At 37.2% G+C, this 12,225-nt stretch overlaps 1 protein-coding gene across 5 annotated transcripts in view; it reads left to right on the top strand.

Annotated features, from left to right (window-relative positions):
* The window catches only part of pknox2.S (PBX/knotted 1 homeobox 2 S homeolog), a 404,889-nt gene that overhangs the window by 209,712 nt on the left and 182,952 nt on the right, over positions 1 to 12,225 (top strand). The window contains exon 6 of one of the 5 annotated variants that reach the window (XM_041571315.1): positions 1,086 to 1,185. The exons of the other annotated variants lie outside the window; for them this stretch is intronic. The gene's annotated coding sequence lies outside the window, so the exon portion shown is untranslated. The remainder of the gene's footprint in view (positions 1 to 1,085; positions 1,186 to 12,225) is intronic. 5 annotated transcript variants of the gene reach the window in all.

The raw sequence follows: 12,225 nt of genomic DNA, 5'->3' as shown, positions 1-12,225 counted from the left end.
GAGCCTTGTGTCATGTATGAAACCAGAAATGTGTTGATTTGTTGCTTGGTTTATTGAAGCTACTGCACTACTTAGTAGAAATACAGATGCAGAACTGTGAGTCAGCTAAAGTGCAATATGTCAATGAGCTATATTAAGAACATAGCCAAAACACTCACACGCACAACTTGTTTTTATTTCACAAATAGATACCTCCTCAGATTATGACTCTTAGGGGCCAATTTATTAAGCAGCAATTTTTTCGTGATTGGGCTTTTTGACGCCAAAAATCTGAAGTTGTGGGGAAAAAAAGTGTGACTTTTACAAAACTGCGCCAATTTTGAATACAAAAATACTCCAGCTAAAACCTGTTGAAATCATGTAGAAGTCGATGGCAGATGTCCCTTTTACAAATGGAAGATCTTTCTTTGATTTGTGGTTTTAGAGTTTTTCGGGTGTTTGTGCAACAATACGAAAAAGTTGTACTTATTGTGCAACAACTCAAGAAGTTACAGTTTTCATGACTTTTCTAGGACTTATCCTGTTTGTGCTTTTTCAGTTTGGATTTTTAATACATTTCACGACATTTGGGGTTTAAGAGAATATGAGGTTAGCCATGGTTTAAAAAACCTTTAAACCCATAAAAATCAGAATGTTGATAAATAGGCCTCCACGAATCCAGATTTGACGGATTCTGAAATAATTCCTCATTTGTCAAAGTCCAGTGGCAATTAGATCTCGCCAATATAATGGTGCTTTTTAGAGCAAAGGGTTGGCCCTATTTAAAATTGAAGTTTACTACTCAAATTTAGAAAAGTTTTAAAAGGCCTTAATCTGCAGGTAGTTTAAATTTTTGTAATTTACATTTCTTTGTCGTATAATTTTTATGGTTATCTGGCTGCAAGGGAGCCTGACTCTATAAACCAGGCAGCAGTTTAATTATAAGAATGGAAGCCAACCTGGATACAAATGTAAATAATAAAATATGTAACATGTTAGTGTAATATACCAACTATTCATTAAGTTAATAAACCCACTATCTATGTATTAAGAATGCATAAGTATACTATGTATAAAGTTAAATCCCAGTAATGCATTCATTACAGGTATGTGGCCTGTTATCCAGAATGCTTGACCCGGAAGCTGTCCTGATTAGGGATCTTTCAGTCATTTGGATGACCGTATCTTAAATCTGCTAAAAAATAAGTAAGTAGTAAATAAACCCAATAGGATTATTTGGCCTCCAATAAGGATTAAATATATCTTATTTGGGATCAAGTACAAAGTGCTATCTTATTATTACAGAGAAGAATAGAATCATAAACATTATTTGATTAAAATATGGGTTACAGTGTTAATTGTCTATGTCTGTATCAGAAAGCAGAAAAGTTGTTTCTTTGTTGCAGCCATGTTGTCACTGACTCAGCAAGGGTTCCCTGGGAGTTGCCATGCAGACACACTGACAACATTTTTGTTGGGAATGCATAAGTTATAAATGAATGAGATACTCCTTGGAATGTGTGTAATTATTATGTTCAGCTGACTTGTATAGAAATGGCTGATGCAGATCTGCAATTGCATCTTTGGAACCTGACAAAGTCCATGAAAGGTGAGCTGAAATGTTGCTTCAAATGCTTTAATTACTTTTTGTTTACAAAGTAATATATGAAATGAAATATGAAATATGAAATGGATAAATACCTGTACTGAAGAGTTAGTTTAAAAAAAGTCTGTCAAATTTAAATATAAAATAAATACATGAGAAAACATCTTCTTCTAAACAGTGTCCTGTAAATTGAAATAATTTTTTTCACACAATGACCATGGATCTCCAGTTTCATGTCTGTGTCTTGTTTGCTACAATAACATTTGGCATATTGTACTGTGTGCTTGTAAAGGAGCATTTTATTCTTTCACAATGCACAAAGGCCTTGGCATTTATGAAAAGCAAACATACTGGTAAATCAGACCAAGTGGAAGGTCACTGAGTGAAATAGTATAATACAATTTCATTTTCAAGCCCTAGATAGAGAATACTTGTTATTTATGCATAAACAGCCAGTTAAATATTGTAGGCAGAAAATGGGCACTATCACATACAAACAGGCATTCTTATCCACCTAGAACTCATCTCAAGGCAATACCATAAATTAATATCTGTATAATACACTTACTAAAGTCTTCGAATTCTAGGTAAATCTAAATTTCTGTTTTAAAATGTATTTTTAACAACTAAACACATTTAAAAAAAAAAACTAAACAATCCAGTTAAATGCCATTTAAAATTATGTAAACTAGAGTATGTTATTTATACATAAATAGCCAGATAAATATTGTAGGCAGAAAATGGGCAATATCACATACAAACAGGCATTCTTATTCACCTAGATCTCATCTCAATGCAATACCATAAAGCAATATCTGTATAATACACTTACTAAATTCTTCGAATTGTAGGTAAATTGAAATTCCTTTTTCAAAATGTATATTTAACAACTAAACTGTCACAGTTGGCACCCTAAATCCAGAAACTATGCCAAGCACCCTGGTCTCGGCTCATGCTTCTACCTGTAGCAGCCGCCTTTGGCGTCGGCAGGAGCCCTTAGCTTCTCAGGTGCCGTCAGGTCTTATAACGAGAGGTGCAAGGTGAGGGGTTCTGGACAGGCAAAGGGGCACAACTGAATGCAAAGTCTTTGGGCAGAAGGTCATGGTAAAAGGCGTAGACAGAATCGTAGTCAGATCAGGCCGGGTCGGGGCAGGCAGAGAGCAAAAGAAGTCAGGCAGGCAGGCAAGGGTCAAAACCAGGAGATCAATCAGAGGGATTAAGCAGAAGAGGTAGTCGAATTTCAGGCAAGGGTCCGGATACAAGAGTTCAGAATCGTCAATAGCCGGGCAGGGTCACAATCAGAATACAAGCTCAAAGCACCACAGGATAAACCTATAACGGCCAAGGTCCCACAGCCAAATGAGCCTTAAATATTGTTCACATTTCGCGCCATTGCACCTTTAAAGTGTGAAGAGGCGCGCCTCGCGCGCCCTAAGGAACCGGTGCTGAAGTAGCAAGATGGCACGGCCTAACATATCGACCCGGCGGGCGTCCCCGCCGAGGGGGCTGCAGGCGTCCCTGCCATCCCCCCATTAGACCACCAGGTAAGATTGTTACATAAACACATTTTAAAAAAAAAACTAAACAAACCAGTTAAATGCCATTTAAAATTATGTAAACTAGAGTAAAGGAAAACATACCATTCTAAAAGGTAAAAATATATACAACAATAACCTATTAAATCAAATCACAAACTGCGGTCAGATGGCAATGCGGCATATTGCCAATTTTATCATCGTAGTATTTCTGCAAATGCCCTTACTTCCTCAGATGGAACAGAGGTCTTTGCTCATGCTGCAATTTAAGAAATACCTGGTGCCATGCCTACATCTTGGACTGCTTGCTTGCTGTGAGTTAACCCTATAATTGTTAACAGTATGGACAACATAATGTTGTTGCCAAACAAAATAAATATCCAAAAATGATGGGGAAACTTAAACTGCTAATAGGACATGAACATGATAACTACAAGCTTACCAAGTCTTCCTTTAGTTTCCAAGTCTGCATTGATTTCGTACTCTGTTTCAGGTCTGGAGTAAAAGCTGGCTTAACACCACTTCCACTGAGCTTAAACTTCTGATGATGAAGTGGCGAGGTCAGTCGTGAAACATGTTAAGCCAGCCAAGTAATCCCACTTAAAATTATGAAAGAACACCAGTGTTTTGTTTTCTTTATGACTCTTTGACATACAGAATATGATGTCACTGACATAAGATTGTTGAGGATGTAGATCTTATCCATTCTCATAGTGAAACAGCGCAAAACTTTGTTAGCGCTGAGCTCTTTCTCTATCAAATTGTCCTTTTTTTGGTGAATTTTCACTAGCGAGGGCCACTTCACCCTAGTAAATCGGCCCCCAAGTGAGGGAAGCGCTCTCCAGTTTATATTCGAATGAAAACCTTAACTGGCATTAAAACCATCAAACATTTTACAAAAAGGCCGACAGAATTGTCAATCTCTCCAAATCCATACAAAACCAATGTATAAAACAGACTTATTCATACATGGTGAGACAACACATACAGATGAAGCCACTTGGATTTGTGAGTTAAATGCGTCATGACTCAGGGGTAATTGAAGAAACTGTGTTATCTTAAGTCATCTTAACTCATTTAATGCATTTAACCTTTTCATTAGCATACCAAAGCTCCATTGTTCACAATGGTGAATGCTTTAATTAGATGGGTTGTTGTGACACAGTTTTCTGTGTTAAATGAGATAAATGGGATATCTGTGTTTAGTTATTCTGTGTCAAACAGACAAACCAAAGTGGCTGCATCTGTATATGTTTGAAACAAAATGTTTTATTCTATTCTTATATCAACCCCTTTTATTTACATGTGTAACCACTTTGCCCTCATTATTGATATGTTTTCCAAGAGTAAAATGTCTATGATGTTTTCAATTATTCCACAAAAAGTCCTTACATTCCCTTATATCTATCTCATGCCATTTTCTTGTGAAAGTACAGAAAAACTTGAAGCTAAATTGAACTTCATTTGTCAATGGAAAGACACTGATTCCAGGGTCCAGACTCCAGCTACAAACACTCAAACAGTACTGTAGGTGTCTTGTACATCTTCTCATATTGACTACCTTGTCAATGAATGGGGTAGACATAAATGAAACAACTGCATTTTTGCATGTTTTCTTTAAACCTTAGGAATAGGCATAAATAGTCACTCTTATTGACTAGTAGTAAAATAGTTCCAGCTGACCATTATTATTATTATATAGTCACCATTATCCCCTAACAATAAACAAGATTCCAAGAAAGAGTTTTAGTTTGTTCATCCTAGGCATTTCAGAAGTAGCGTGACCATGTATCACTATATTCCTTGAACTTGCTCACTATTTATCAAAGCAAAGTAATGATTGCCTTAACTTACAAAAATGAAAAATTGATGAATGCACATTCCCTGCAAAATGCATTTTTTAGCATTTGGTAATTTAACATTGAAAATATTTGGTATTTTTTAAGGAACCTGACGCATATGCATACTAGTGATTTTCAAATAGTTACCAAATTATCTTTAGTATCATCAGTAGCTGCATTAGTTACTGAATACAATGGCCAATTTTCTCACACAGAACAATAACCGTGGAACTTTCCTGACACTGGCATTTGGGATGTGCTTCCATTCATTGTTATGGTGAGCTTAGATCAATGATTTTCTTTTTTTTTTTGTTTTTGTGATGCCAAAACTGATTAGGTTACAATATTTTTAGAACTTATAGAAGTACATGTATGCACGAAGACACCAACAAAGGGCATATTTATGAAGGCATTGAAATACACCCACTGACTGCGATGTGTAATGCCACATCTAGAGTTGTGTTAAATACTGGCATAAATTTTAAGCGCTAGTCTGGCATAAAAATACAAGAACAGTTTTATAACTCTTGTATTATTATGAGTTCAGTTTAATGATGACTACTATTTGAATTCTATTATTATGCCATATTTCTGACTTCTATATTTTCCAGAAAAGAACATAAATATTGCATGTATGTTTTGTTGTTTTTATTAGCACTCTTAAAGGCAATAAATAGAGTACACTGTAGGAGCTGGACAGGACTGAAACATTCATAACCCGCTCCCTAGTCAGTTGTAATATAATTTCAACTGACTTAGTAGTGCATACAGTGAAAGCCATCTGATAGCAGAAGCTATTCCCATAACCTATGCTTCACAAATAGCATTCTATTTTTACCCTTAGGGGCAGATTTATCAAGGGTCGAATTTCAAGGGTTAAAAAACCCTCAAATTCGACCCTCGAAGTAAAATCCTTCGAATTCAAATATCGAATTGGAAGGATTTTAACACAAAAGCTTCGATGGAACGATCGAACGAATAAAAATCGTTCGATCGAAAGATAAAATCGTTTGAATCGAACGATTCGACCGATTTTAACTGATCGATTGAAGGATTTTTAGTCGACCTAAAAAAAAGTGCTGGGGAAGGTCCCCATAGGCTAACATTGCACCTCAGTAGGTTTAAAGTGGCGAAGTATGAAGTCAAAGTATTTTTTAAAGAGACAGTACTTAGATTATTGAATGGTCGAATAGTCGAACGATTTTTACTTCGAATCGTTCGAATCATTTGACCAATTCGATAGTCGAAGTATCCAAAAAAAATACTTCGAAATGCGGATATAAATCTGCCCCTTAGAGTCACTCATGCTCATTCTGCCAAGAACTAAATATTTCCCAGCTGCCCCTGGTCATGTGACTTGTGCACTTTAGGAGAGAAATGCTTTCTGGCAGGCTGCTGTTTTTCCTTCTCAATGTAACTGAATGTGTCTCAGTGGGACATGGGTTTTTACTATTGAGTGTTGTTCTTAGATCTATCAGGCAGCTGTTATCTTGTGTTAGGGAGCTGCTACCTGGTTACCTTCCCATTGTTCTTTTGTTTGGCTGCTGGGGGGAAAAGGAAGGGGGTGATATCACTCCAACTTGCAGTACAGCAGTAAAGAGTGATTGAAGTTTATCAGAGCACAAGTCACATGACTTGGGGCAGCTGGGAAATTGACAATATGTCTAGCCCCATGTCAGATTTCAAAATTGAATATAAAATCGTCAATAGCCGGGCAGGGTCACAACAAGGAATCAGGATCAGAATCAGAATACAAGCTCAAAGCACCACAGGATAAACCTATAACGGCCAAGGTCCCCACAAATCTGTTTGCTCTTTTGAGAAATGGATTTCAGTGCAGAATTCTGCTGGAGCAGCACTATTAACTGATTCATTTTGAAAAAAAAGTTTTTTCCCATGACAGTATCCCTTTAAGTGTAAACATAATATCTAGCCCAGTTATGGGGCACGAAACGCGTTAGATTTGTACACCCTCCACTGTCATCCTCACATGCGTCTGAATAAAGCCGAAGATTGATGTTAACTGTGTCAGACTCCTGACTTGTTCTTGATCAGCGCTCCGCAGCGGTTTGTGAGTTTGGTGTCTCAGTGATGAAATTAGCCTGAATCTCTTTGCCAAGTAAGTATAGGGTCCTGTTGTGGCATGCATCTGCCGATGTTCCCTGATTTTCCTCCTCTGCCCTGCATAAATAAGCAGCGCTGCATTGTGTGCATGTGTGTGTTTACCTTAAACCCATGGTTAATTGTGGGTGGACCCCCAGTAGTTAGGTTGAAATTCAGCTAGCCATTGCAGGTTTTGGTTGGGTCCTCCAATGCTCCTGAAGATCCCCTCTCTTGAAATCAGAGGCACACACATACAGTGGTTTTGCAGACCACTGTACACTTTACTAGCAGCCACAGGTCTCTGTGCTCCACAACAAAGCAAAGAGACATGCAGGAATTCATACTAAAAATTTCAGATTGCATCTGTTTTTGCACATTGCATCCTGACTTCACAAATGACCGCTTTAGTGTCTACACAGGGCCAGATTTAATGGCGGGGTGCCTCTAGCCCTCCTCACCAAACGCTTTCTCGCCACCAACACCATTTCTCCCCCCCCCACCACAAGCACCACATCCCACTTGTCTTATAGGAAAGCTGTAAAGCCTTTAGGGGATTGGTAGTCATTTGTAAATGATGTTACATCTGTACAAAGTATAGTGTTTGTGGTGTGTATTTGTGTTCTATGCTCTTGTGTGTAAATAAAACAATGACGCATGCTTTGTGATTTCAAATGTTCTGTTAAAAGTACAACAATTAAATGCTGGATTTACATGCAACACTTAATACTGTTAACTTGTCTAGACTATTCGAATGTATGATTAGTGGTTAAAATGCAACTTACAGAAAGTAATTGGTCACAATAGTAGATTTCAGAAAGAAAGCAAATGAAAAAAGTTCACAAAATAATTGCCAAACGTATTAGCCTTGGCTATTTGAATGTCACATGAGCTCAGGCCCGGATTTGCAGCAAAAATTTTAGGCACAGCATGCTGCCCAGCCGCATCCAGGTGTATGGGGAACCCAGCGTTCCCCCAGTGCTATGACGTGCACTTGCGCATGGAGGGGGAATGGTGCGCACCAATATCGGGCGCTAGGCCTCGGGGTGCCGGGTGGAGAAATCCAGCCCTGCATGAGCTAACAAAACAAGAAGGCTAATCAAGTCTTGCCAACTCATATAAAACAAAGCTTACATGTTTGTTTTACATAACTGAATGTTTCACATAAAGGAAGACTTCTAAATCTTATCATGCACTAATTATATTAGTTTACAGGGTCAGACTGGGGGGCCCGGGCCCATTGGAACTACTGTCCAGGGCACTCCCACCCCCTACTGTGATGCCCTTGGCACGCCTGCATGAGGGCGCTGCTCGACGCTCCTGCTTGAATGGCACCACTCGGCGTTCCGTATGAATGGCGCAGACGGCGCTGTGCGGCGCCTAAAGAAATCTTTTTGGTTTTAACAAACTGGTCGGGAGAGGGGTCTGGCCAGGCAGGGGCCCATTAAAGGTCGGGGCCCACCGGGTTTTTTCCCGGGACCCCGCCGGGCCAGTCCAACACTGTTAGTTTATATAAATATATATAAAATATATATATATATATATATACAGTATATACTGTAAATATTCACTGTTAATCAATAAGTGCCCTTAAATTATTCCTACATACGCACTAAACACGTAAGGCTATTATCTTTTAGCAAAATGTAAGGGGTGTTGGGACCACTTAAATAAAATTAAACAGCAGCAATAATGAAATGTGGTTCAGTTTTGTGATAGCCTGCCTGGACCCACAGTGCTATGTGAGGAGTTTTCTACACTCCTAAATATACCAACTTCCTCTCTTTCTTAAAAGGATTAAAGATGGATTGTGTGTGCTTTATAATCCAGGAAGATGTTTTAAGAAATTGTAAGACTTTAAATAACATCCAATTAGGACCCAGTTGTCAATGGCTGTAATATCTAATCACTTCTTTCTTGATAAATACTTAAAAACTAGTTCATGAATCATAGATGGCACGTAAATTATTTGAGAACCAATAACAATATTAACATTTTAAAACTATCTGCAAATTAATATTACATTGTGGCTCTCTCTTTTACTACTTGGAGTAATGGAAAATATACAGTATTTCCTGATTTAGTTTAGTTTAAAATATTCTTAAGGTTTCAAGCAAAGAAAGTCTGAAGCAAAACTATCAGGAAGTAATCTTAACTATGTTTTTTATAGAAGTCTAGAGTTTTCCAAATCTTTGTAGGCAACTTTCACTTTTAAAAACATTTAACATATCTAAAGGATTCTAATGGCTGTGGCATAAACTAAGTACAGTATTCAGATTCCAAATAGGTAATATTGATTTAACTCAAGGTCTGATTCTGAATATTCATTCAACAGAACATTTATGTAGAGCCAGGCATAAAGATATATTTCCAAAAAATTAAAGAAAGAGCAGATATCTAGACTTTAATGCTGTTTATTGCATATAGGAGAACTAAACCCTAAAAATGAATATGGCTAAAAATGCCATGTTTTATATACTGAACCTATTGTACCAGCCTAAAGTTTCAGCTTGTCAATAGCAGCAATGATCCAGGACTTCAAACTTGTCACAGGGGGTCATCATCTTGGAAAGTGTCTGTGACACTCACATGCTTAGTGGGGTCTGAGCAGCTGTTGAGAGGCTAACCTTAGGGGTTGTTGCAAATTATCAAGCAGAAAATGAGGTTTGTCTGTAATATAAGCTGATGCTGCAGGGCTGATTATTAAATTCTGATGCTAATTGCACTGGTTTCTGTGCTGCCATGTAGTAATTATCTGTATTAATTACTAATCAGCCTTATACTGTAAGCTCAGTGACTAACAAGGGCAATGAGCATTTGCAGTGAATCAGCAGAAAAGAAGATGGGGAGCTACTGGGGCATCTTTGGGGACACAGATCTTTACTGCTAAAGGGATTTGGTTGCCTGGGGCTGGTACAGAAGCCCAAAATATGATGTACAACATTTCTATCTACTTCTTTAGTTTAACTTTCCTTGTCCTTTAATATCATGTTCAGAATAGGTTGCTGACCTGGTAAATTTGTAGGTGAAGGCACCAACATTTACTAAACTTTTCTAAAGACAGGCTATGATATAATAAGGTTCTGTTTGAATGCACTAATGAAGTCCATTCATAACTTAATATTGTGTGTTAAAAGAATAAAGCATAACGTATGACCCCCTCCTCCCTTGAATATATGTCCCTTTTAATACAGCTCAAAACCTTATTTGCCCTTGATGCTGCTGACTGGCATTGCTTATTACAGCCAAATGTATTACGTACAAGGACTCCAAGGTACTTTTCCATTATGGATTTGCCTAGTGCAGTACCATTAAGGGTATACGTGGCTTGGATATTTTTATATCCCAGGTGCATGACTTTACATTTATCAACATTAATAAAAAAAATTGCAATAAAAAAACTCAAAAACTAAAAGCTTTTCTGCTGCTCGCAGATGTTATAAAAACACCACTTTTCTTGCCAACTTAATGAGCAAGCATATAAAAGAATTAACTTATCTTGTGAAGATCTCATTGTGAAGACCTCCTTGGAGACTAAAGCATAGATCCCACTCAGATATACTTACTGCATTGTTTATCAGAGTACTTGTTTGTTCAGTAATTCAGCATAAGTATATATGTTTCCTCCTACACAAAAAATCTTTTATTTATTACAGCATAATTTTTGAAAATTACATTATAATAGTAGAACAAATACACCTATGATAATGAATGCTGTTGCTCCCTGGATATTTCTCACCTTCAAAATTGGGTTTTAATCTCAGACGCCTTTATGTGCCACGATATGGATTTGGCTCTGGGTCCCCCATCCAGGTTTCTCATAGCAGGCTGATAAATCCTGGCTCCAATCTTTAAGAGAAGAAAAGTAGATAAAACATAATTTCAGCTTTGTCATTATTAGTGAAATCATAAACTGTGAACATTTGAGCAAATGTCGATCACTGCATATTGAAAGCTCCTACCTTGTGCATACTTGCTCAGGTTCACAGTGCTGTAATCAGTTGTATTAAAGCTTCAGGCAGATTTATGAAAGTTTGAGCTGGGGAGTCTTTACATTAATTAACACTTTCCTGACTGTTTCAAATGTGTAAATTTGTCAAAAATGAATCAGCTGAGCAGTTAAATGTTTGGCATTCAGTACAATACAGGTGGCATACTACATATTACTACATAAATTATTGCCAAGTATAAACCACAGAATGGTTGGATAGAAATAAGTGGTTGTATATTTATCTGGCTATACAATGGAAGATTCTATCATTTGGTCATGTGGTACTCGGCCAATGGGATTTTCCAACCTGGGAACATATTTCAACAATTTGCCTTCCTTAACAAAGAAAGACTGATGGCCTTATAAACGTTAAATATTTATTATATACTTATAATCATGTCCCTTTGTAAAACTGCCTGACAAGTCTGATTTTCATAAAGATCAATTAATATTATACTTGACATAATCATTTATCATAAGATTTCATAAAGTGACATCTGTTTCAGCTTCACATGTGGAGTGATAGATTCTAGTCTGGATTTGTGCTTTCATTGTTAGGTCCTGTTTCTGCACCGATGATGGAAGAAAACAAAATGTTAACCTATAAGTTACATTAAATGGAATATTATAGCCTTGAAACTGATAAAGCAGCATATCTCTCACTTCCCAACATTTAGGGGCAGATTTATCAAAGGTCGAGGTGAATTTTTGAATTAAAAAATTAGAATTTCCAGCTATTTTTGTGTACCTCAACTAGGGAATAGTCCAAATTCTAAAATTGAAATTTATCATGTACTGTCTCTTTAAAAATTCGACTTCGACTATTCGCCATCTAAAACCTGACAAATTGCTGTTTTAGCTTATGGGGGACCTCCTAGAGTCAATGGAGTCAATTGGTGGACTTTGAAAAACTCTGGGAAAAACTCTGATTCAAATTCGATCGAATGCGCTTTTACTTCGATTTGTATGATTCGAATTTGGGACCTATTCGACCAAAAATGGACCTATTCGGCCAAAAAAAAAACTTTGACTTAATTTCGTTGGTCTTTTTGAATTTGAATTTCAAATTTTCAAATTCGAAATTCGACCCTTGATAAATCTGCCCCTTAGTACATAGATTTTTTCGTGAAACCATAGATATCAATCAGTCAGGCTGTTACAAAGTGCAGGGCA

Source organism: Xenopus laevis, chromosome 7S, assembly GCF_017654675.1.
Source record: "Xenopus laevis strain J_2021 chromosome 7S, Xenopus_laevis_v10.1, whole genome shotgun sequence".
Classification (NCBI taxonomy): domain Eukaryota; kingdom Metazoa; phylum Chordata; class Amphibia; order Anura; family Pipidae; genus Xenopus; species Xenopus laevis.
Note: the sequence above shows the minus strand (reverse complement) of the source record. Positions and strands in the feature narration are given on the sequence as shown.